The 16,481-nt window shown below is 41.1% G+C and overlaps 1 protein-coding gene across 6 annotated transcripts in view; it reads left to right on the forward strand.

The window, feature by feature from the left end:
* ARFIP1 (ADP ribosylation factor interacting protein 1) overlaps window positions 1–16,481 on the forward strand; it is a 1,064,000-nt gene that overhangs the window by 78,080 nt on the left and 969,439 nt on the right. Inside the window, exon 2 of one of the 6 annotated variants that reach the window (XM_044062456.1) lies at window positions 15,588–15,689. The exons of the other annotated variants lie outside the window; for them this stretch is intronic. The gene's annotated coding sequence lies outside the window, so the exon portion shown is untranslated. The remainder of the gene's footprint in view (window positions 1–15,587; window positions 15,690–16,481) is intronic. 6 annotated transcript variants of the gene reach the window in all.

Consider the following 16,481-nt stretch of genomic DNA (forward strand, 5'->3'; position numbering starts at 1 on the left):
ATCTGGGAATTTTGAGGCAATGTTACAACTATCTCATGTACACGGACAACCTTCTCCTCCTCCAAACAGGTTCAAATATATGTCAGAGATGCAACCATATAGCCAAACTGGAGGATGAGCTCTCTCATCTCAAAACTGGTGTAACCAGTCAGGAGGAGAAGGTAACCTCACACAACACAATTCCAAAATCACATAGTCCCACCACAACAGCGAACCAAACACATAAAAACACAAAAACATACTCGGAGGCTCTAAATAAAAATCTACTTAAGCAACAGAGACCTCCAAAGCAGACATCCAAGCAAACGCTACCCCAAAACAAAACACGTACAACACATAGCACACAACGTCAGTGTGCCAAGCAGTCACAGCCATTAAGGCTGAATAACACACCTGATACCCTTGTAATAGGTGACTCTATTGTCAGACACACTGACGTCCCGCTCACCAGGCTGAATAAAGAGAAGGTCACAGTGAGCTGCCTGTCAGGCGCTAGGATCCGCCACATCATGCAAGCACTCGGGTCACTCCAAAGCAAATACAAATATGACTCGGTCATTGTACATGCTGGCGTGAATGACCTGAGACGTACCTCCCTCAACTACATGAAAAGAGACATAGAGGAGCTCTCTGATCATGTAGCCCAGGCCGGTATGACCCTGACCTTGAGCAGCATCTTACCCGCACCTAGAATGTTGCCACAGTATAAAGACAAAATGATCGATTTTAACAATTGGCTAAAATTTTGGTGTCATTCAAAGGGGATCCAGTGCCTGTCAGCCTGGGATGACATACTCGACAAGCCACGTTGCTTTGCTAGGGACGGCTTGCACCTGTCACCCCTGGGCTTTCGGATATTGGCAAAGGCTCTTGCCACCCCCATTGTGCCTTTTTTAGGCAAGGCTCAAAAGTCAAACCCACCTCCATAGACAGCACAAGGAACAAGAAACTAAGGGTAATGCTGCTAAACGCCAGAAGTCTTAATCTCAAGATGCATGCACTCGAAGCTCTCCTCAGTATGGAGAACATCGATATCTGTGCAGTGACAGAAACCTGGTTCAAGGCTCCAGAGAGCACCCCAGCACTGCCAGGTTATACCTCATATCATGCTTTTCGGCCCCAAAATCCGGACCGAACCACAAAAGGAGGGGGAGTTTCCATATTTATCAAGGATATCCATACCTCCAGGTTAGTGGCAGTGCACGAAGTATCGGAGACCATCCATGTGCAACTGACAGTGGGCAAGACTGCTTTTCAGTTTATAACATCCTACAGACCACCCTCTCAAAGTCAGGAATCCCACTCGGCTTTCCTGCAAACATTGGAGAACACTAAGATCTCTCTGAACACCATTATATTGGGCGACTTCAACTACCCAAACATAGACTGGGAGCATTACTCAAGCCTAAGCACCTTAGCCCAAAGGTTCCTGGAATTTATAAACTCAAATGCTATGGAACAACTAGTCACCAGTCCCACAAGAGGGGAAAACATACTAGACCTGATCATTACCAACATGGGGACTCTATGCTCCATACCAGAAGTATATCCCTCATTGGTAAGATCAGACCATAAATTAATTTCACTGGATATCCACATCCCGACCCCACCTCCAGCCCAGAAAACCACAGTGAAAAACTTCTCAAAAGCGAACTTCACACTTCTCAAAACTGAAGTGGAATCCTTCAAGGCCCCCGGGCCAGTGGAAACTATGGCCCAAACTGCAGAATCCTATATAAACGCATTCTACGGACATCTCCAGGAATGCATGGATCATGCTATCCCAAACAAAATCAAGACCAAATCATCCAAAGGCAGGCGTCCAGTCTGGTGGACCCCAGCCATAAATAAACTGTACAACAGAAGGAGGAAGCTACTACATGATAGAGCAAAATCCCCAAAAGGGAAGTTATCTCTGATCAGTACTCGCAAAAAATTACGATCCCTCATAAAATCCTCCAAGGCCAGCTTCAAGAGAAAAATTGCACAGGACACTAAAGACAATCATAAGGCTTTTTTCAATTATGTTAGGAACCTGGGATGCAACTCCCAGACTTGTTCTGAGTTGATTCTAAATGACAAAAATTACACTGAACCCACAGACATCGCCAATATCCTGGCAGACAGGTTCAGTGCAAACTTCTCCCCCCCCAAAAGAGCAAGTATCTATCCCGGCAGAGTGCAGCCTCCCAAACATCTCTGATGCCCAGGTGAAGGCTGCCCTCTCCAAAGCAAAAAACACTGCTTCCATGGGACCAGATGGCGTCCCGGGTTGTGTCCTACATGAACTCCAAGAAGAACTAATCCCTCAAGTAAAACTGCTGTACAATCTCAGCCTCACTACAGGATACAAAGAATGGCGTACAGCAACAGTGGTCCCACTCCACAAAGGTGGCACCTCTGCGGATCCTGGAAACTATCGCCCCATAAGCCTGACTAGCCTAGTATGCAAGGCTATGGAGAGGATCATCATGGAACTCATAAACAAAGACATTAGGGATCTACAGACACTAGATCCTACCCAATTTGGCTTCGTCGAGGGCAGATCCTGCCTTTTGAACCTGGTAGACTTCTTCAAAACAGTCACCAAGGCCATAGATGAAGGGAAGGTAGTCCACACAGCCTATCTGGACCTCGCAAAGGCATTTGACACAATACCCCACTCGGGCATCATAGATAAGCTATCCAGCCTAAATATAAACGCCTATGTCACAAGATGGGTCGCAAACTGGCTCAAAGACAGAACCCACAGAGTCAGAGTTGCTGGAGCCATGTCAGACTAGAAGCCGGTCACAAGTGGCATCCCACAAGGTTCTGTCCTGGGACCTCTCTTGTTCGGTATTTACTTTTCTGAGGTACAGGCCAACGTGGGAGGACTATGGCTCACCAAGTTCGCAGATGACTGCAAACTGGGTGCCATAATCGACTCTCCAGCTGACACAAACATCCTTCAAAAAGGTCTCGCAGAGACGGATAACTGGTGCCAGAGCCATGGTCTAAAGCTAAATGCCAAAAAGTGTGTAGTCATACCCTTTGGCAAAAACAATGTGCCCACAAATTACCACATAGGTGGTAACCCATTAAGTACAGAGAAAGTAATTAGGGATCTGGGGACCCAAGTTGATAGCAATCTCTCCTTTGACAACCACATTGCCAAAGTGGTTAGAAAGACCTTCTACATAGCCCACCTCATCATGAAAGGATTCACATCTAGATCAAGAGAGGTAATCGTGCCCCTTTATTCATCCCTCATAAGGCCCATCATAGAATACAATGCCCCCTTTGGGATGTACCTTACCCGACACCTGCAACAATTAGAAAGACCCCAAAAGTACCTCACCAGGAGGATCAAGGGACTCAAACAGATGCCATATGCTGCTCGGTTAAAAAACTCCAGCTCTACTCAGTTGCATACCGCCTACTTCGAGGCGATCTATGCCTGACATATAAAGCTATGTCCAATCCAGAATTAATGGACATGCTCCACCTCAGTAAATCTAAATCCCTTAGAGCCACGCGCTCGAGGGACTTGAACCTCGGCACAGAAATAAATAGAACATGCTGGAGGGACAGATTCATAACCCAGAGGCTCCCTTCGCTCTGGAATAGAATTCCAATTCATGTTAGGCAGAGCACCTCACTGACTCTCTTCAAGAAGAATCTTGATGAGTGGATGGGGGATCATAGGTTTGTCCCGGGGATTACTTCCGTGTCACTATTAGACAGAGGCACAGTAAACTAAACTTTAAAAAGGGCGCAGTATACTCAAATCAAGGGGTGGCGTAAGCCAAACACAATCGGGCTAGGCTTATAAATGCCCCAGGGCAGATAGCGTAGTATGAATCTATGAACTTATGAACCTAAGATTTGAGATAAAAAGATCCTGTTGAAATTCAGAGAAAAAAAAAAGCAAACAAAAAGTCCTGTGGTTTATGTTCTCTCACATAGAAAAAAAAGCCTGTGTTTTTAATCTGTACAGATCTGCTTGCTACAGATTAATTCATACAAAGAGTGGTAAAGCGCTTTAGTCCTGACCCCAGATGCAATACTGGCATTCATTTCTGAGTGCTGGTAATGTGCAAAAGACCAATCGGCATCTGCCAGTTGCACCCTATAACACTTTGTGCCTTGGGTGATTTTGACAATCTTCAAACCTACTGTTGTAAGTCAGCAGCTGGCTTGTGAGAGACATTGCTAATGATGAATGGCTTGCTTTGACTGTGTGCTGATTCTTTAAGTAAATGAAAAAAAGTAATCGGTTTGGGTTTTGCTTGGGGTTCACCAATGTAATATGGTGAGACAAAGACATAATAACTAAAATAAGTATTCCAACATAATCGGTGACTTTTGTTATTTAAAGCCATGATGGGTGTTCTGGCTGTAACAGGCAGATCTGAAACACAGCCGAATGAAAAATATAGTGTGTTTACACCATATAAGTAACTGACATTGTTTAAGGTGCATTGATCACACACACACACTCCTACATTTCAGCTTCTCCTACTAAAAAAACTGATGGAAATAATGATAGTTTGCCTTTTGAGTCTTTTGCATGTCCTTGTATTTAAAAGTGGGGAGCTGTGGCTTTGTGAATGATGAAGGGGGATCTTGCTAGGAGGATGCTGATTATTGTGGCTGTATTTTATTGATAAGCTTTTTCACTTCATTTTTTATAAAAAAAAGTGTTTCTCATGGATGTTTATTTCACTATCCTGATTTAATCAGTAGTACAGAAGCAGCAGCCAGAGATGTTGCAGGATCTATACAAAAAAGTGTGCTGAAAAATGCACTGTGTATTACATGTATGCAAACTGATTTTTATTTCTAACTGTGCTGTCTTGTAAGTATAAAATGTTGCTTATTCCATTGCTAATAGTAATGATGAAAGCATGATTTCATGGATTGCAGAATTAATGTATGGGATTAGCGTAAACCAGCATTTGGCAAAACAAAGTTCAACTTGCAGTCCATGCAGTGTTTTGTGTCATGAGTAGTGAAATAAATTTTACAACAGTTGATAGGTAAATAGATTCCCTGAGCATTCGTTCATCCAGACTGGTGCTGAACTGTGACGGTACACACACACACACACTTCGCCTCCTAACAGTTTGTGTCCAAAACAGCTGACACTTTGCCCTGATGTAGCTATGGCTCTGGTTTTATATGTTTTATGAAGTATTGCATTTATTTACTCTCCCCAGCCATTTACGAATCCTAGCCTTTCTTGTCTGTTTTTTTTATTCTGGTTTGTACTGCACAGTCCTGATGTAAAGCTTTCTGTCCCACTTTTGCATCGGCTACACATGGGGCATTAAATCATGTTTTTTTGTGTTTTTTTTCTGATTTCTGTGCAGCCTGCATGATTGTTACACGGTCGAGGATTATTTGTGGACTTTCAGTGTATTGGCAGTGTTCTCCATCGTAGCCGTTCAGTATTATACTTTTGTTGCCAGGTGGCAGGAAGTATTCAGCAAATGCTCACTTTGAAAACCATTTTTTTTTTTTTTTTTTTTTTTTTTTTTGAGTTCTCAAATGCCTGAGACTCTGACTTCACACCAGCAAAATTCTACATGAAGGAGGCTGCTGTAATACATTCCTAGCTGTACCAGCTAGGCTTCATTTAATTTTGGAGATTGTAGCCCTCTGCTGAATGTGCTAGTTCTCCTACAAGCCTCATATTTTTTTGAGACCCCAAAGGCTTCTGAATTTGTCTCACCATTTTTCTTTCATGTTTAGTCTTGTCTGATTCTCAGAGTGCAGCACATTAATTTGTATTTGGGAGAGAGAGAGTGCCAGAACACTGCAGGCTAGTGAGATAACTTAATTCCATTGGCATTTATTAGAGTCTCTTATATGGCAGTATAGAGGTGAATGATGCACGATACATGTGAATAGAGTGTAGAGCAGCATGAGTAAAGATAAGAGAAGTTAAAGTATGCTTCCATAAGGTATAGAAAGTACAGCTCCTACTAAAGTTTCTCATTGAAAGCTTTAGCAGTCAAAGTGGAAATGAGAAACTGAAGATGTTGGCCAGAGATCACATTTGAGTTCTACAGTGGACACTAGCTGTACAGTGGATACAAAAACTCCAACCACTTAACATCAGGATTCTCCTTGCTCAGGTCTGTAGAGATTATATTCCGTGGTGTATTTTTTCCAAGACAGTTGTTCAGGGGAGACCCTTCCATCCTCCTACTTCCAAAGCCATGATAACAACGGACATTTCCCATTCTTGGGTGGGAGGGCATTCAGAAGTGAAGACAGTTCAAGGAATGTGGTCATCAATAGAGGCCAAACTTCACATCAGTGTCTTGGAGTGGAGGGCAGTCCTCTTAACATTGCAGCCATTTCAGGGCCTCCTACCCAAGGATGTGATCGCTCTCCACTCGGACAAAATGTTGTTGGTTTGGTACATCAGCAAACAAGGTGGAATGCACCCGTACCCTCTTTGCCAGGAAACCATGAGAGTTTGTTAGTGGGGTCTTGCATTCAGAACACTTTCTAATAGCAACATACATTTCTGGGATGTCCAATATTCTGGTGGACAAATTGAGCAGAACTATTCTGTTCCCTCACAAATGATCTCTTAACCTAGCAGTGGCAACAGAAATTTTCAGCCACTGGGATCAACCTGTTTGCTTCATACCTCAACAACAAATGCAACAGTTACTTCACCCTCATCCCTCTACAGGGACAGTCACCAGTAGATGCTGTAGTCCATTTTTGGCCTCCAGATCTCCTTTATGCCTTTCCACTAATTCCCTTCATCACCAAGTTCATTCAGAAAGCTATGGAATGTAAGACCAGGCTAATCATTATTGGCCTCTTCTGACCTCTGCAGGTATGGTTCCCCTTTTATTTGGTCTCATCTTCTGCAACCACCATGGGTTCTGGATCCCATCCCGGGTCTCCTCCGTCACCCGTCTGAATTACCCCTACCGGATCTCCAGGCCCTAAAACTAACCATATGGTTTCTCTTATTTTAGTCATTGCCAGAGATGCCAGGCTTTCTGCCTCAGTAGTCCACATAATCTCTTCTTCTCAAAGGGACTCAACCAAGAAGAATTTCAAAAGTTAAGTGGAAACTTTTTTTCTCTGTGGGCCACTTCAAAAGGTTACAGCCTTTTTCATCCCCTTTACCTCAGATTTTTGAGTTTCTATGTGAACCGTTTAGGGCAGGCTGTAGTTACTCTACAATTCATGTAGCTGACATTTCAAATTTTCACATAGGATACAACAGTATATCCATTGCTTCACTTAAATTAAACCATGCCTTCCTTAAAGGAACATTTTTAGTGAGACCCTCAGTTCATTTAAGATCCGCTGAAGCTGCTGTCTCAAAAGTTTCTTTCATGGAAGACCATCTTCTTGGTTGCTATCACTTCATCAATGCATGTGTTGGAATTACAAGCACTTTTGTGCAAATCCCCATTCCTTCTTTTTCACAAGAACAGAGTGTCAACTCAGGCAAACTCCTCTTTTCTCCCCAAGGTAGCTTCAGAATCTTAGCTTGAACCAACAGATTCATTTGCCAGTTTTTAACTTTGCTAACAAAAGAAAATATACTCTATATACCTTAGATGGCCATAGACAACATAGGTTCTGTCTGTATCACACTGAGGGCATCAGGAAATCAGACCAATTGTTTTTACCCTTCTCCAAGACAAAATTTGGGTAACTTGTTTAAAGTAACTGCATTTTTTTAATAAGTCAGAAGGGCAGGGCCTGTCCTTACAATCAAAGCCTAAGGCTCATTCTACCACAGCGATGGCAACTTCACCAGCATTTGCAAAAAGTGTACCTGTCAGTGAAGTGTGTGCTGCAGTGACTTGGTCTTCAGCTCATACTTTTTTGTCTCATTGTAAATTAGATGTGCATTCTAGGATTCACACATCTTTCAGCTCTGCCATACGAGTCCTTCCTTGAGTCCACCCATGTTCCTTTTGGGTAGGTTGGGAATCTGTCCCACATGTTTGAATCGGGTGAATATAGACAATATCGGATATGAAAGTTATGTACTTACCATAACGAGGGATCCATGTTGTCTTATTTTCATCTGGTTCAATGCTTATGTAGTGGTTCCTTTTCTCACCTTCTTTATTTTCTACATAACTTATTACAAATGAAGTCATCCAGCAAATTTAATCTAAAGTAATTCAGGCAAAAGAAGGGAATTGTGAGATGGGGTGGAGTCAGACCTCTTGGATCCGATACTATGACACAAGTGGAAGTAGTTTGATCCAATAGCCCACACGTTGAACTAGATGAAAATAAAAACAACACTGATCTGTTGTTAAGCTAAGTACATAACTTTCATTTATCTAGGTTAACTTATTTTTGACTTATTGAGCAATTCTCTAAAGTTGCAGGTTATGGGGAGCTCTTAAGTTTAAGCTATTTTTTCCAAGCTTTGTCTTTTAGACATTGTAGTGTTTGGTTAGTGAGCCATGGCACATGGTTCATTTTCACTCTTTCTTTTGCAGAATGGGAAAGTGTGTAAGAATAAGGTATTAAAAGTATTGACTACCTTGTTGAGTGGAGAAGTTTTAGGACAGAACATTTAAAGGCTTTCACTGCATTGATGCAGTTGTCTTTATTGAATTGTTTTTAGTTGGAGAGTGAAAGGTTGGTGGGTGGTATGTCTATGAATGTAAGCTGGAATGTCTATGAATGTAAGCTGGAAGGTGGTTACTAAATGAGTTTGGATAAGTTTCCAGAGGTTGGTAATTTACTAGGGTTGGAGACCAGTACCCGATGTAGAATTGCACCTTTACTGTTGGAATTGTCTAGTTTGAGTTTTGATAACTTTTGCCAGTCTGTATTTACATCTCCTAGTATGATTTTTTTCATAAAGTATATAATTATTTGTCCAGGAGAGGGCTTTTTCTAAAGTTGTTATATTATTTCCAGGTGGGATATAGACATAACAAAACATAGCAATTTTTTATTGTTAAGCTTTAGCAGTGAAACTAGTATTTCAGCATTGTGGAATTTTATGATGTGAGAATAAGGAGAAAGATTGTATGAACTTGGATAAATTAAGGCTACCCCTCTTTTTTTTTCTTGTGGGCCTATCAGCTCTGATAATACTGTAGCCTGGAGGAAGTAGTTCAGAATCTTTAATATGAGGCTTAAGCCAGGTTTCGGTGATGGCGAAAATATTTCGGGGTTATGTTATGATATCGAGGCATGTAGTTTTGTAATTTTGTTTCAAATGCTACAGAGGTTGATAGTGACAATATTCATTTTTTTTTTTTTGGAAGACAAATGGGAGAATGATGGGGTGGGGGGTTGTGCTAGTTTTATTAGTATGTGTATGCGATTGCTTAAGGATAGGACATTACAGCTGGGAAGAGGTGTAGTTTGAGGTTGTAGATGAAGTGGGGGTCAGTTAATTCACAATTTTGTAGGGGTGGTTGTTTGCTATTTAGATTAATTGGTGAGTTTTTGGGGGCCTAGGTTGGGGTGTACATTACCACACTGTGGCATTTTTGAGAGCAAGTGTTTTGATTTAAAGGGGACCAGTACGAGTTTTATTTGTTGAGTGGAGAGATGGTATTTAAGAATTTTTTTGCGTTAAATATAGACAAGGTGAAAGATTAAAAATGCAGGGAGATATATTGGTATACCTGCTCCTGGCTTCATAGGTTCATACTAGGCTATCTGCCCTAGGGCATTTATAAGCCTAGCCAGAGTGTGTGTGGCTTTCACCACCCCTTAGGATGAGAATACTATACCCATTAGTTTGCTGTGCCTCTGTCCAGCAGTGACACAGAGATGATTCCCGGGGTAAACCTACGATCTCCCATCCACTCGTCAAGATTTCTCTTGAACAGAGTCAGTGAGGGGCTCTGCCTCACATGGACTGGGATTCTGTTCCATAGTGTAGGGAGTCTCTGGGTGATGAATCTGTCCCTCCAGCATGTCCTATTTATATCCGTGTTGAGGTTTAAGTCTCTTGCTCTCGTGGCTCTGGTGGATTTGGATTTTTGAGGTGGAGCATGTCCATTAATTCCGGGTTGGACATGGCCTTGTATGTCAGGCACAGATCACCTCTGAGCAGACGGTATGCGACTGAATAGAGCTGGAGTTTCTTCAGTCGGGCAGCGTATGACATATGTTTGAGCCCCTTTATCCTTTTGGTGAGGAACTTTTGGGGTCTTTCCAACTGCTGCAGGTGTCGGGTAAGGTACATTCGAATGGAGCGTTGTACTCCATCATTGGTCTGATAAGTGAAGAGTACAGGGGTACAATGACCTCTCCTGATCTGGATGTGAATCCCTTCATGATCAGGTGGGCAATGTAGAAGGTCTTCCTAACCACTTTGGCAATGTGAGTGTCAAAAGAGAGGTTACTGTCAACTTGGGTCCCCAGGTCCCTGATAACTTCTTCCGTGTTTAGGATTACCACCTATGTGGTAATTAGGGGTTACCTTGTCTTTCCCAAAGGGTATGACTATACATTTTTTGGCATTTAGCTTAAGGCCATGGCTCTGGCACCAGTTATCCATTTCTATGAGACCTCTCTGGAGGATGTCTGTGTCTGATGTTATAGTGTGCTTAGTAAACTGTAGTAGGAGAGGTGTGTAGAGGTGAAAGTACACAGTGATAGGATGCTTGTAGCGGCAGAAATTGACACTATACTTGGAGAAGCATTTGATATTTCGGTGGTTATAGAGAAGGAAAAGTGAGTAGAGGGAGGCAGAGATAGTTAAGACAAATCTTATCCTATTATGTCTTCATTATTAGCTAATTCTAATTCTGTAATAATGACTGAGGAAATGGAGTAGTGTTAATGATATTTGAAGTCAGTCAGAGATACATGGTGCAGAATTTAACGGAGGACACTAATGAAGTTAAGGGGCATGTAGTTGTATGAAGTGCAGATGAGTGTGGTTGGGGCGAGTGAGAACGTGAGTGGTTTATTTTGTGAGATGGTTATGTTGCTGCAGGTGCGAGGAGATAGAGGTCTTGTGCATAGCTCTGTCATCTAAATGAGGAACGCCACCTCTCATAATGTGGAACAAACGGGCAAAATGTGGAGCATTTGCAAACAGTTTAACAACTTCAACTAGGAAGCGCATATAGTGTTTAAAATGGGATTTTTTTTTTGCAGAATAGTTATTTTAATGAAGTACTGTGCTTGTTTTATTTACCATGGATATTTGTAAAAAAAAAATTGCTAACTCTAAATGTGGACAGATCCTTTCAATGTGGAACGTTTGAGGAACATGAACTTAAGAACGCAAATTAACATTCGTGATAATGAGGTATGCTTCAGAGGTATGGTTTTGTGTTAGGTTGGAATTTGGATAAGGAGGGGGTAGGCTCAGTGTAAAGGAAGTGATGTCAGGGGTAGCTGGGAAGCAACTCGAAGCCGAGCATAGCAGGATCAAGTTAAGTCCTGCAGGAAAACAACCAGGATTTGCAAAAGGTAAGTAAAAGATGTTTTAATAGACTAGGATATAGAAATGGTAGTGACAGTGCTAAAAACTGACTGCAAAAAGTTAGAGGTATTAACATGAAAAACAGGGAAGATGTTATCAGCAGGAGATAGAAAAGTACAGTGTATGATATAACAATACGAGGGCGCTTTAAAGGAGCTAGAATATGGCCAGTCCATATGGGGTAAAGTAGACGGGAAGTTAGGAGAGAGACATATGTAGCAGACGGGACAGACAGCAGCCAAAACTCAAATAGTAACTCACTATGCCTTACAGCTAAGAGGCAAATAGGAGTGTGTCTGGTATACAAGCAGCAGAGTTAAAAAAAAAAAAAAAAAAAAAGTTCCAATAGGAAGGGTACCCGGTATAGAAAGTATTCCTGAGACACCTCTAATGTGAAAGGGGGCAGTTACACATATTCTAAGGCAGGAAATAGCAGCAGCAGTGAAATTTTCTTACACCAATTCCAGAGGTACCTAACTAAACAGTGACAGCATAGGAAAAGTCCTTACTTAAGGCACTTCTTTGGTCATTAGAATGAAAAGTCACACTGGAGTCTAAATAACTGCGTGTCCTTTCCCTGCTTTGGAGTGTTACCTGAAATTGCCAGTGATGGCAGTCTGGAAGAGAGGGTGGCATTGAGCCTAGTGTTGCTGTACCTTAACTTTCCAGGAGATGATATCATGGCAAAGCAAAGTGTCGAACTGTATGCAGAAGCATGAAGGTTAAATTGGAAAAGCAGATGATAAAATATAGCACCAGAGGGAGGTACAGGTGTAGGATGTGTGTGGTAAGTGTAAAAAGTATATAAATCTTGGTTGCATACAAGTTTATTGTTATTTGAAGTAAGTAAAATATGATCCCAGGAGTTTTGTCCAGCATTGTGATTTATGTGGCTAGATTGCATCACATGTCTGTATGCTGGTCACAACAGTGTGGGTATGAACACATTTATGCACTGAAATCAGGAAATGAAAACTATTTATGCATTCAAAAGTATAACAAGATAAAAAAATTTGCAGCAGGCCACAGAGCCATTTCTCACCATTATAATTCTCTTCACCAACTAAACTGGCTTGAGTTACCTAACCTCCTCACTTGTACCCAACTCATCCAAGCACACACACTCCTTTACAACACCTCTCTCTGTCCCTCCCTAGCCACTACCTTTGAAATGTATGAACCAGAATGACTTCCAAGATCTAATTCCCAAAAACTAATTAAATTGCACAAACCCACACGTCCAGCTGGGAATCACCTAATGTCCTTCTCACTTGCACACCTCTGGAATTCTCTACCATCTCCTATCTGCATCACCAGCAGTCTCTCCTCATTTAAAACCTTGCTGCACTCGCACCTAACTTCACAATGAAAGTGCTCCTGTTCCCATCCTGCCTAATCCTTTTAATACCACTTCCTACTCTCCTAGAACTAAATACACCATCACTGCCTCCTATAATTCCACAGCTGTATTGAACTATTTGACCAACTACTTAAGTTAGCCTTTGCTGCTACTTTTGTGTGAAAACAGTGTTTTTTTTATTGCTGTTTTACAAACTATACTGATGTTATGTTATCATTGTTACCCTTTTCGTGTTATATTTACTTTGTATTTCTATGAGATAATCTGTAACGTAAATGTGCAATGTGTATTGTGTGTTTGTATTTTTCTGGAGCGTTTCTCCCCAGGACTTCATTGAAAACGGGCTCCTCGTGGCCCAATTGGACTATCCTGGCAAACAAAACTGCAAATAAATAAAATAAATGTGTGTTTTTTAGAGGCTTTACTGTGTGAAGTTGAATATGAGAAAGGATTAGGCTGAGGAACTTTAGATGAAAGAATTTTTCTTTCCGTTGAGATTGAATGGTTGTGTCCCTCTGTGGCTTAATAAACTGAGAATTTTAAATTATTCCTTAAGGAATTTAGGTTGAAACCTTGACAATCATGCAACTTTTTTTTTCTAATGGTCACATGCTTTTTTTTTTCTGATGATGATTGTGATTTTTTTAACGGTATTTAAGTGAGTATGCATGTTTCATTGTAACATCAGTCTGAAGACATCCAGAGGGATGAAAGTGCTTATTGTATCCCAGTAAAGTTGTGAAGTTTTTGAGGCAATTTTTCCATATGTTTTTTTTTTTTTTTTTTAACATTTTTATTTCGTAATAAGTGCTAATTCTGGAAGAATTCCTAACTTCTTCTGGATATGTATAAACTCATGTTTAAATGTGTTTAAATTGGTAGGCCCACTGGATGGTAGTGTACCTTTTTAGAGGTGACCTCTGGGCAGGGTCTGGTTAAGGGACTTGCTCAGAGTCTCATAGGAGGCAAATGGAGGCTGAGGGAATCAAACGTGGTACTAAAAGAAGCAGACTACTACCTGCTCAGAGTTAATCCTTTGTGCCCACTGCCAGATGTTTTGTTGTGATACTGTACAGATTGTATGTAATATAAGGAGCAGTTAAAGAAACATAAATGTGCCATTTGTGAATTTAGGTCACTGTGGTATTTGACCATTTGATCTTGGAGTATTGCAGATAAAAGAAAAAAAAGTATCTCCATCTATGATGATATGATTGATATTGAGTAAAACGCCCTCTTCTGTATGTACGTGACTAGCACATCCAGAAACTGGAACATCTAAGGGTCCTCACAAAAAGGATAAAGGACATAAACAACATGTTGTCCATGGATTGCCTTAAAGCCGCCTTCTTGTACTATATCTCCTACAGACCGTTGAGGGGCAATCTATGCCTGGCATACAAGGCATCCTTGGATCCTACTGTAATGAACTTTCTGCATAGCTACAAAACAAATAGCATCAGAATTGCCTGATCAAGGGACTTTAAACCATGTTTGGGACACAAATAGGGCATTTTGGAGGGACGGGTGTGTGACTCGGACACTAGCCCTTTATGGAACAGGCTTCCCATCCATGTGAAGCAGAATTTTTCCCTAACCCAATTAAAGCATAACTTTGGTTGGGCAGTAGGGAATTCACCTCCTGACTGGCAGCTATATAGCTAATGGACAAAGCCTCTAAATGCTTGACCACCCAAGCCTGAGCTTACATATACCCATTAGAATAATCTTGTTCCTAAAACTTGTTAGGTACACTTAGGGCTTTCTAGCCTAGCCATGTATCCCATGTGGTCATTAGCCTAATATGCACCTATGAACCTATATAGAAGGGCCATTATATATATTTCAGAAAAATGTTCCAAGAAATTTACTATGTAAGATGAATTTTTAGAATCCATTTCAAGAGCACACCAATGGTTATGAGAGGAAATTTGATCATATTTCTTTGTAATGCATGGGGAACTGTATTTGCCCAACATGCCACCATGGCAAGTGGGGACAGTACAAGACATATATTCACACAGTCTTCAGCCATTTACCTACAGCATTAGGAACAAAGGCTGTAATCAGGAATAGTTCCTAAATATCGACCATGATCACTTAGAATAAGATTTATAAAAATATGCATTTTCTGTAGAAAAATTATAGATGTCCTGATTTTAGCACCGCATATTGAATTTTTCTGTTACTCTTTTGCCGTAGGGAAGCCACAGTGGTACAGCAGTAGCATTGTTGCCTCACAGCAAGAGGTTCTCCTGTTCGATTCTCAGCTGGAGTGCCTTCTGTGTGGTGTCTGCATGTCCTCCCCGCGGTCCAGTGGCCTCTGAAAGACATGCGTGAATGGGTGTGCCTTCGCTAAAGGTTGGACGTCGGTCTGGCAACTCGGCACCGTAAAAAAATCTACTGCCAATCATTAGCGGACCGGAGTTCCGCTGTGGTGACCCCTAACCAGGAAAAGCCGAAAAGACAAACCCTGTTTTGCCATAGAGTTGTATCAATTTTGTTAGCTGTTGGCTAATTAATATTGCACTTTGCTTCTGCCTGCTGTTACTGTAAGATTTGTTTGACTTTGAAGGTTGTTAGCTGGTTTCACATCAGTTCCTTGGTGAGTAAACAGACCGAACAAGGTTCCCTTAATGGAGGGATTCTTAACTTATAAAGCTCTGTTACAGGTTTCTTTCACTTTGAGTGTAATCGGTTCTTTCCTTGCATTTTTGACTGTTTTGTGCATCTGTAAAACGGAGCATTGTGCTAATCCTTTAATATTTGGTGTCATTGCAGCTGTAGACATGTCGTATCCTTTACTTACTGTCACAGGAATATAACGGGTCTCCAAGTTGGAAAAGATTCTTTTAATCTTCAATAGAAGATACGTTACTAACTGTAAGCCTGTTTTGTTATATTGTATGATTAATGTGTATAGTTTCAGATACTTGTGCCAGATCATGTGCTTTTCAAAGTCTGCTTGATGGAGTGGGTGTCTAATGTAACGTACCTGACAAATAATCTTGATAGCATGATTGATGGTACACACAGTATAAGCACAGTATGAATATTCTTAATGTTATCAAGAAGATCAGGAAACATATTCCTAAGCAAAATATATTCATTAATAAAATTTTCATTCTCTGATACAGTTCCGGAAAGACAGATAAAATGTCCCTTCACAATACCTCTTTTTTGTTTGAAAGAATGAGAACTATGAAAATGTAAGTAGCTGTTGTATATGGTGGTCTCATAATGGCTGTTAGCCAAATTCTTGTATAAATGTACATTAAGGAAAAAAATACCCTCATGTTGAATGTTAAAAGAAAATTCCAGGAAGGAAGTTGTAGAACCATGGTATTGAAAAAATTGGTTTTGTGTCATCACTAATGCCTATTTCAGTGAGATGGTCTAGGATGATTGTGTGGTCAACTAGTTCAGAGGCCCAGGTGGGGTCAGTAAAAACAATTCTCAGGCCTTTGTCTGTTCCAAGAAGAAGACCGTCGTCTAGTGTCCAGATAGCTGGAGATGTACTGCAACCAGACCAGAAGCCATGCTGTTTTGAGAGAGAAAGTAGAATTGGTTGATGTACTGAGTGAGTTGCAAGTAAAGTAATTTTTCCAGAATCTTTCCAAAGGTAGGAAGGATACAAATGGTCCTAAAGTGTGATAGATTGGAGGGACTGTTTTT

The sequence above is a fragment of the Protopterus annectens genome, chromosome 2.part1 (assembly GCF_019279795.1).
Source record: "Protopterus annectens isolate FY-2018-M chromosome 2.part1, PAN1.0, whole genome shotgun sequence".
NCBI classification, from domain to species: domain Eukaryota; kingdom Metazoa; phylum Chordata; order Ceratodontiformes; family Protopteridae; genus Protopterus; species Protopterus annectens.